The sequence below is a fragment of the Branchiostoma belcheri genome, unplaced genomic scaffold, assembly GCF_001625305.1.
Source record: "Branchiostoma belcheri isolate BF01 breed outbred unplaced genomic scaffold, Haploidv18h27 scaffold267, whole genome shotgun sequence".
In the NCBI taxonomy this organism is placed as follows: domain Eukaryota; kingdom Metazoa; phylum Chordata; class Leptocardii; order Amphioxiformes; family Branchiostomatidae; genus Branchiostoma; species Branchiostoma belcheri.
This window is the reverse complement of record NW_017803873.1, coordinates 23,441-33,712: the sequence shown is the minus strand read 5'-3', so window position 1 is coordinate 33,712 and position 10,272 is coordinate 23,441. Positions and strand designations below refer to the sequence as shown.

Sequence of the window (10,272 nt, the reverse complement as noted above, 5' to 3'; positions counted from 1 at the left end):
TATTCTTCTTGCTGTTTGGCTGTTTGGATTTAATTCGGTTAACAAAGACATACCATATTGACACTGCGTTCAAGTGTTTTGGGGTAGGTAGGCTGGAATTTCCTGCTCAAGCATTGAAATGTGGAGCGTTATCTTGTAAATCAACAATTTGCATTTTTGAATTAAAAGTCATACGCAATAATGAAAGAGATACCTATCCAACTGTTGCATTCTTGGTTATATGTCGCTTTATACCATCGTTATATCAGTATAAATAATTTTTTCCATGTATTTTTCCTGATTTCCCTGCCATGTCGTGAAATGTGTTGAAGCCATGCTGAGTTTTCTCAAAAGCAAATGTCGACCTTATCGTTTTTTTTCGTGGGTTAATGTATTTTTTAATTATTATTATTATTTGCAATATAAAATAAGCAATTAAGTTACCTTTTTTCGTATCTTTTTAAACTTGCCTCTTTTTTTTTCTGGTCCGGTGCTTGAATGTTTACTTTATTTGCTTTGCACTTAGAACAAGGAATCGGCTTAAGAGTACTGAAATGTAAGAACAGCATATCATGAAACATAAACCAATGCGTTAGCCACAATAGTTACATCATGAAACTAGATGTTTCTATATATGACTATATATATACAGTGCCTTATTTTTGACTTTATACTTTTTATCGGTTAATCCATTGGTTTAACAATAGTTACGTATCTTATCGGTTATTTTTTTAGTGATGCAATGCATTTTATTACTGATTGCGATGAATTCTCACGCCTTCTTGACTCTTTTTGAAAACTAGAAAAGGATACTAAGGACGCCATGCAAATGGATGAAAGGAAGGATGGATGGGTGGATGAATGAATAAATGGTTTATTCGGGCTAAAATTATATGCGCAATAAAAGTGTTAAAAGCACATACTGTGGCGTTTCAGCTTTAACATATTAGAACTCTTTTCGTCTGTTTGCTTAATTGTACTTTTTTATGCAACGTAGGTGACGTACTTTACGAAGATTGGTGGGGGTTCTGTAGGTGTTGGTCAAAAAATTGTATAAAGTGACAGCAGAAATCGACGAGAACCATTCCTTTTTCGGTAACAAACCTGCGTCAAATTCCGTAGACAGCGAACAAAGATCGAGACCGATGAGACCAAAAAGCCATGGCACATCAGCAGAAACGCAAGTGTCCCTTGAAGACGGTTTGCTTCAATGTGAGGAGACGGCTGGTGACGGTGGAAGCCCAGCCCTGTCCCGGAACCAGGACACACTAGCAGAAGGAGATGGACCAGGCATGCGAGTCTTCGCTAAAGTAGGAAGGCTAAAGTAGGATCTCCGAAACCATAGAAAGATGGGGGTCGCTATAACTTGCATGTAGATTCGACGGTTGTCATTAACGTGGTCCGAGAAATATGCATATATCGGAACGCTTCCACATTTCGTCGCCTAGTGTCGGAAGCCTGACATATGCATGGCTGTCAGGTTAACCATCCGAGTCAATGGAACCACGTCTGCCTTTTTCTGGATGATGACCACATCCAGAAATTCTGGAGGAGGAGTCTGGCCAATATTGGGTTTAGAGAGCTGTACGGCGTTACTATCACATCACCTTGTATATGTACGATGCAGGGGAGGTGCCGTCACCTTCGTTCATACATATGGGTTTTTAATGGTGGAAGAAAGTAATGAAGCGTTCTATAAAGTAAGGTGAAGATGGATCAGAAGGTAACTATACTGAGCCAGAAGAGCTGGATACATCTATCCTGGATCAGAGACCTAATCGAAAAAGAACTCCGGGCATTGGACTTTTCAGTGCGAAGTGTAAATGTCGCATGTTCTTCTTGATCTTGCTGGTTCTTCGGTCTAATTGCCAAAGAACTCCGAACATCAGACATTGTTGTATGAACTATAAATTCTGTTGTGTATATTTCGTTAAAGAACTCCGTGCATAGTACCCTATAATGTGAACTGTGAATTGTGATTACAGATTGTTTCACGAATAAAGTGATTCATTCTTAAAACGATGCTTTCGTGTCGGTGGTAACTATGGTTCATATACTCATGAGGGTTTGATGAAGTCATTGGAGGTCCTTTATAGGTTACTGGTTAACTTTTGAACCCGGTTACCTGGGTAACCTGTTGTCCAGGAATCTCTCTATGATCTGTATTTGCAATCGGATACAGATTCGTGAACAGAAAAATATTCATGCGAGGATACAGATTCATGTACACATATACAGATACAGACTTTCGGAGTAGGATGACCGTGTCAGTCCGTACACCTGAGTGAGGGTCACAGTTGACACGGTGGCCCTCTTTTGGATTTGACTTTAGAACCCTCCGGAATATACTGGTCGCACCTAAGGACAAGACATCAAATGATAGCAATTGTGGGGTAGTTTACTATATACAGTGTCAAGGAAAGACTTCCAAGGGCCCGTGTAAGGAAACCTATATTCGAGAGACAGAAAGATCCCTCAAGCCTAGGTTCTTAGAACACAACCGACCTAGATCGACTACTTAGGAATTACCCAAAATTTCAGAAAAAAAATCTTCAGAAAGAAAAAAAAAACATCACAGAATATATGGTGCTGGGGTCCGCGCGAACCCCAGCACTATACCCACCCCAGTACTGACCACAGGGACAAGCTGGACATGAAACTAAATTACGAGAGAATAGCTTTGGTTAAGACTGTATGTGGTTGTTGTTGGCTTCTTTTTCGGGTCCGAATATCTTAGGAAGTAAGTCCCCTGCAGGCCTTCATGTGGCAGACTGTGTGTACCGAGCCGAAAACGTGTAAGTAAAGCGCAGGAGTGAGTAATTGGGGAGGGGCGTACAGTTTTAATCATTTTTCCCTAAACAAGGGGAGGCTCAGCGAGCGACATGCTAGGGTCAGTTAGTTCCAATTATAAGTTGCATAGGGGATAAGGGAGTTTTTAAAGCGATTTGTTATACATAATGTTACCTGAATGTTTGTTACGAAGATTATATTAAGTAAAATCAGACACTAAGGCTGGTAACAGGCTCCTCAGATATGTGCGGGTGTGTCAGAGAGCAATTAATTTTGTAAAATAGAATGAGAGGACGTCGGCGGTCGGACAGATTTTTTACACACTAGTTCATTATATAGTTTCTTATTGTAAACGTTTAATCTGATGTGAGTCAGCAGTAGTGCAGCTGTGCCATACAACATCCCCATATTCCAATATAGGCCGAATGTAAGATTATTTAAAGAACCGTACGAGATAACTTAAATTTTAATTTATTACTCCGTAAAATAGGTCTGGACCTCCGGACAGAGTGTTGTGAACAGTGGGTTTTTTTCGTGTTCGCAGTCAAAACACTGGGTTCTCTTGGTGTAATCGGCACGCAACACGATGGTCAAATCGGGTCGAATTTTTCCTAACACGCTGCTCATGAATAATCACTGTCAATCATTCATTTAGCCATTGACAACAGTAGCTGATTGGTTCGCAGGTTTGCAGGCGGGGACAAGAAATGTTTTGATCGCTCCTCGCCCAGCAAGATTTTCCCGCGAGCTTGTCTTTTGATATGCGTGCCTCGTCTCCGCCCCTATTGTTCTTCGCTTCGCACGTTTTAACAATGCCTCGGCCTTCATCTGTGTCTTCAATTTTACCTCTAGGTTTACTGTAATTCCTGATTTGTTAAATGTCAGTTAATTTTAGGACTTAGCAGTCACTATTCCATCGCTATAAAAGATTTCACCGCAAGTGTTTGATCTTTCCACCCCCTCCCCGAATCTGGTTGGACTATACAAGCTCGTTACGTTACGATCGCAAATCACGCCTCACAAGTTCTTGACTACAACTTGAACACAACGTACACGTAATTCGTACAGTAACAAACAATACACTGGTGTTCATCAAAAAATAAAAATTTATTGTACAAAAAGTATTTGTTTTTTGTACAAATGCCGTGCATAAACATACCGCAAGCAGGAAAAAGCATGAAGCAATGGCGTCACTGCTACGCTTTGAACTTTCACGGCTTGTTTACACTATGGCTTTTATGAATATTAGCTCATAATTACGGCTTAGAAGATATCTATAAATCTACAGACACAGCAAGGCGTTCATCTTGTGCAACTAGGAGACAATATCGAAAAAAAATGAGACTTACTAAAGCCAGCGACTCCAAGCGTCCAGAAAAGAAACAAAATGGCCGCCCGGAAACACATACTCATGAAGTTACACTTACAGCTTTACAAACGACTTACGGCTACGAGAAATGCGACATAAATTTGTTATATTCCGGGGTAAAGGTTCAGTCGAAAGTTTAGTGGCATGTGTACTTCAAAATGTAAAGCGTTAGTGTGCTACGGCTGTAAGACGGAACGGAAATTCGGAAACAAATAAATTATATATTTGCAGGCATAGTCAAAGAAAGGAACAAAATGCCGCCACAATTTTGAAAGCATTCGAGTCAACATTTGCGCCAAAAATACGATCAAACGTTAGAATCAAAGGCTATGGTGTCTGTATGCCTTTCTTGATTGCGTCCTGGATGGTATTTACCCCTATCCAAGGGCGGGCGATGACGCCGGGCTTGGCTGTAAGCTGGTCCACGGGCGCCCCAAAATTGAAAAACTTGGCGTGCATGCAGCGGCTTGCTGGTACCCTGGAATCCAAACTCGCTGTCCGGGCCGCAAAAGCCCTTCGCCCGCTGGTGTAAATTACCGCTACGGGGGAGTCTAGCCCGGGGGAGTTTGGCTGGCCATCGGGCTCAACTCCCCCGTAGCGGTAATTTAGGCAGGCGGGCGAAGGGCTCTCGGCTGCCGAAGGAAAAAGGCTAACGGCCCGATACTAGTTTGGCATCCAGGGTAGCTTGCTGGCGACGGCACGCGGTGCGTGACACTATTACGGACTTTTGCCCATGAAGTCCCAATTTATTTTGGATTTATATTTGGTCTTGTCCGTAAACTGTCGACATTTTCTTTTTGTTTCATGTATTTCTAATGCTGTTGTTGTTCTTGTCCTTGTTTATCGTCTATCGTTTTTTTTTAAATGCACTAGCCGTGTTCGCTAAAATCTAGTGCCGTGAGCTTGCCCATAATTTTTCCCCAACGCGATACTTGAGTAATTTCTAAACCGCGATACTAGCAACATCGTTTCAATCCCTTCTACGACGTCAAGATTTTTAGACCGCCCAAAACCCACAACCTTCTAGTCGGAGCAGATTTTTGGTCAATTCTCACTTTTAAAACTGCCGCGCCTCTCGATCTCAAGCTTGGAAAACAATAGCGGTCCGGCCAGGATTTGCATGTAACTGCACTCGAGAACAATGAAGCCCGATAATCAGTCTCTTTGAGGGACGCCGGCGTAGCTGATTATAGCTGAAAACAAAGTCTTACTTCCACGTGAAAGCTCTAAGTAAAGGGTACATGTAATATTTTGGCCCATAACTTTTGATCTAATAAGGATTTTTTGACGAAAACACCAAAAATCGAAAGGGCACAGTCCCGCCGCCATCTTGATGACGCGTTCTTGTTGTTCTATGGAGGCTCACGGGAATTATACCCCAATCTAGGCCGAAATCTACCCCGAAATTTACGTAAATGATCTTAGATTTCGCAGACATCGAGTTTAATACCATAGAATTAAAAAATTATTGGTGGGATTATAGATTAGGACTTCAACTAATGTTTAGTGCGTAAATGGGAAAAAAATCCTTATTAGAAAGGTCACAAGGTTCAAAGTTCAATTGCCAAAAGTTGCCGGAACTAAACACTAGCGTAAGAAGGACTTTTTGAACGCTGTAATTTGCTGTCACGTTTTTACTTCTTCTTATTTACAAAGTCAACCTGTCTTCTTTTCGATTCTTACTGTAGTTTCTCGACATGATATTCCGATCATGCGTTATTTTGAGAGATATTTGCAGTGTTTACTTGTGTATAGTGCCTGGGTACAGGCACGAGGTAGGCACCCCGCGGTGAGTGGGCGGCGCACTCAGCCATAGCAACGCGGACAAAAGGCTAGCAACCGGACCATCGTGCAATTTTATACGCCGTCTGCGGGCATGACCGTGATGATGCACGAATGCGTATTTTTGCTGTTGACGTTGCTGTTTTCGCGGTCAATGTAATGTTTCAAACGCATCCCTACAATTTTGAGGCAAATTGAAATGGTCCAGAAAACCCAGTTGTTTTAGCGGGGTGGGTAAAAAAGTTCAGGCAGATGTAGGGAGGGGTCAATAAGTGGTACCATATATTTTTTTCCTATGCGTTAATGTATTGGATCGAATCTTTAAGATGTTCGCAGCCAAAACGCATTGTTCTGTACGTAGCATTTCTGTTTAATTGGGCATGCGGTGTACCATGATGTCCCTGATGATGCACGTCATTTTATTTTCACCGTAGCAGTTTTGATATTGAAGTAAATGCATATTCTAGAAATATCCCTACTTTTACCCATGAAATAGGTTTAGGTTGTTGTCTGGTAGCAAAGGTTCTCTAAGCAGATATTAGGTGGCTGTTGTGAATAATGGTTGCGAGTATCTTTTGGGATTGTGCAAGCGTTCTCTGTGCAGGCAGCACTAGTTGGCGCTCGCCTGAGCCGACTCAGTGCTAGATCGTCGTGTCGCCGCCGCATTCATTTCCAGAAATACGGCGATACACGTCAAATGTAAAAGAAAGCAAAGGACACTTATCAATAGTGACACTCCAGAGAGCAGTTACTCAAGCAACTAGATATGATTTTTAAAACGTCAGACATTTCAGCTAGTATCCACTAGCTCTTGTCTGTGACTGAGAGACCAGAGGAGAAATGCAGGTTTATAAGCACAAACTATTGGTTGATATTCAAATAAAGTAAAGACAATTTTTGGAAGTCGAAAAGGAAACAAAAGTCAGACAAGTCAAGACAACATAATGCAAATCAGAAAGTTCCTTGTATACAGAACAGGGGCTTAAGTGTTGTCTGTCCTCGGGGCTGGGAGCGCCAAATATCAAGTGCCGGAGAGATCTTCCCGTATTCCCCTTTCCTGTTGAGGGTGGGGTTGTACATTTTTCATATATTGCCTCTTTGACACCCCGTTCCCACCAGCGTGTTTCGCGGTCTAAGATATCCGTGGAATCGAGTTTGAAAAAGTGACCCTGGTTGTGTTGTACGTGGTGGAAAATGGCTGAGGAGGAGCCGATATCACTAGGTCTGCAGTGTTCCTTGTACCTTACTTTGGGCGGTTGACTGGTCTCTCTGATGTAGGTGTTGTTACAGTTGGGCTCCTCGCGTTTGAGTCTGTAAATAACATTCGCCTTGGTACCTTTGTGAGGTCGATCCTTAGGGCGGGTGTACCAGTATTTGATGGTTGAGTGAGGTTTGAGGTTAGTGGCTATGTTGACGTTTTGGAGTTTCTCAGATACTCCTTTGATATACGGAATAGTGATGTTGACCTTGTTTTTGTTGGTCAATAGTTTGCATTTCTGAGTTTTCTTAGACTGATCTGAAGGTTTAAGCGCTTTGTTGAAAATCTAGTTATGGTAGCCACACTTAGCTAGGGCATCTCGGAGGTGCCTATGTTCGTCCCGCTTGGTCTGTAGTGATAATGTTGTATGCACGGTGGAAGAGAGTTTTGATCACTGATAGTTTGTGTTCCAAAAGGCGGTGGAAATCAAAGGCCACACTGGGCGAAAAGGCCTCGAATGCAGCCGGATCCCAAGGATCCCAATTTGCATCTCCTAACGGATGCTGCGCAGAACCCTAAGAATCCCCAGAATTTTGGATCTACACGCATCCGTAACGCATACACATGCATGCATGCGGCATTCGTAAGGATACTAACTTCGCAGCGGATGCAGACATGGTATCCGTATGGATACTTATTGGTTACGTATACTTAAAAATAATACGTTGTTAGCATGGGAGCATGCACAACAAGTGCTTCCTATCTAATGCTCAAAAATCCATGTGGATAAAGCTGCATTTCTCCTCTGGTCTCTCAGTCACTGACGAATGCTAGTGGATACTAGCTGAAACGTCTGACGTTTTCCAAATCATACCCAGTTGCTTGAGTATGCTTTATGGCGTATCGTATAACCTGGATGTCTAACCTTCATCGATGCGATAGTGACACTGTTTCTAAAAAAACTTTATTGATGACTTATTGGTCATGAATATATCGAGACACTCACAAGTCAAAGAACGCCGGACGTTCCAAACACACACACACACACACACACACACACACAAAGACACACACACACACAAAGACACACAGACACAGACACACACACACAGACACAGACACACATAGACACACGCACAGACACACACACACAGACACAAACAGACACACACACACACACAAAGACACAAACACACACACACAAAGACACACACACACACACACACACACAAAGCCCCTCAGACACAAAGACACAAAAAGACACAGAAACACACACACACACACACACACACACACACACACGTACACACACACACACACACACACACACACACGACACACACACACACACACAATGACGATTTCCATTTTGTTACTAGGAATTACTGGACGATGTCTGGATGTGATCACGCCTCCGTGTTTGACATTAACGCAATTACGTGTTGAACCTTTAGTTTTTGGTCTCGACCTTCACTAGCTGTCTACGAAATTCGACGCAGGTTTGTTTCCACAAGAGGGAACGGTTTCTCGTCGGTTTTTGCAGCCAATTTATACAATACAATACCAACACCTACAGAACCCCCACCAATCTTAGTAAAGTACGTCACTTATTTTGCTTGAAAAGTATGAACAAGCAAACAGACGCCACAGTATGTGCTTTTAGCACTTCTATGTTGCATATCGACATGTTTACATTCGTTTTGCAGCTAATAACATTAATACCAACCACTGCTTAATAAATGTCTCGTGATTAGCCTTAAGCGACGGTCACAACCCGCCGTACGTGCTTCTGCGTGCTGTCTACGTGCAAAAACGTGGGCAAACGTAGGGCATCCGTGCGTGGTGAGTACCACCTCCGTAAAGTGACGGTCACAACTCGCCGTGCGTGCTTTTTGTTCGTACGTTTTTGTCGTGGCTACGTCTGCTACGTTTTTTCTGCAAACGTAGGGTGGCCGGCCGAGGGAGTACGTCACTCGCACGGTTGCGTAAGGTGTACGTACGTGGTCTGCACGACACGCCTGGCCGTCAGCAGTTGCGTGCATCGTACGTTGCGCAAGTGGTAAGTGAGTTGTACGTGCTTACAACGCATGATCTCTGTGCGATTGCTACGTTGCCGCGTACAGGCCGTACCTACACGTGCGGCGTACGCACGGTTTCCTTACTCACTCGCACGTTGTAAGTGCGTGCCCCTCCTGTTAACTTCATAATCACTAGCCACCCTGGTGTCTACCGAGGCCCGTTTCTTTGGGTCTTGTCTGGTAGTCTTCTTCTGAGACTTCCTGGACATCTTGGAGACGAGTTGGCAGTCGCCCGTCAAGTCGTCTTTATATACTGTAGAATTCAGGTGCGTTGCACGTGCGGAGCACCTGGTATGGTGCACGTGTGTTCTGCGTGGTCATTGAGCAGGTCAACTGGGAAGTGAGGAGTAAGCACGGATGACGCAAGCACCGTGCGTGGCACGCAGGTGCTTCGTGCGCTGTCCGTACAGCAATTGCACGTGAGAATAGTGAAGTAAGACTCACGGAGTCCGTACGTTGCACGCTCATAGGCTGTACGGGGCACGCGCGTCGCACGTACTCGCACGCACGGGTGGTAAATCCGGAGACCGCACGTAGAAAAAGTATTGCACTTAAAGTTCTACGGCGTGTCTGCGTGCTCCCAAATCCGTAGGATTCCGTACGGAGGCGGTACTCACCACGCACGGATGCCGTACGATTGCCCACGTTTTTGCACGTAGACAGCACGCAGAAGCACGTACGGCGGGTTGTGACCGTCGCTTTAGGAATCCTACGGATTTAGGAGCACGCAGACACGCCGTAGAACTTTAAGTGCATGTAAAACTCTTTCTACGTGCAGTCTGCGGATTTACCACCCGTGCGTGCGAGTACGTGCGACGCACGTGCCCCGTACAGCCTATAAACGTGCAACGTACGGACTCCGTGAGTCTAAATTCACTATTCTCACGTGCAATTGCTGTACGGACAGCGCACGAAGCACCTGCGTGCCAGGCACGGTGCTTGCGTCATCCGTGCTTACTCCTCACTTCCCAGTTGACCTGCTCAATGACGACACAGAACACACGTGCACCATACCAGGTGCTAAACACGTGCAACGCACCTTATTTCTACAGTATATAGTGACGACCTGACGGGCG

The 10,272-nt window shown here is 44.0% G+C and overlaps 1 protein-coding gene across 2 annotated transcripts in view; it reads right to left on the bottom strand.

Annotated features, from left to right (window-relative positions):
* LOC109472103 (beta-1,4 N-acetylgalactosaminyltransferase 1-like) overlaps positions 1–10,272 on the bottom strand; it is an 84,062-nt gene that overhangs the window by 66,995 nt on the left and 6,795 nt on the right. For both annotated transcript variants that reach the window (XM_019771676.1, XM_019771675.1), the window contains one exon: positions 424–528. The gene's annotated coding sequence lies outside the window, so the exon portion shown is untranslated. The remainder of the gene's footprint in view (positions 1–423; positions 529–10,272) is intronic.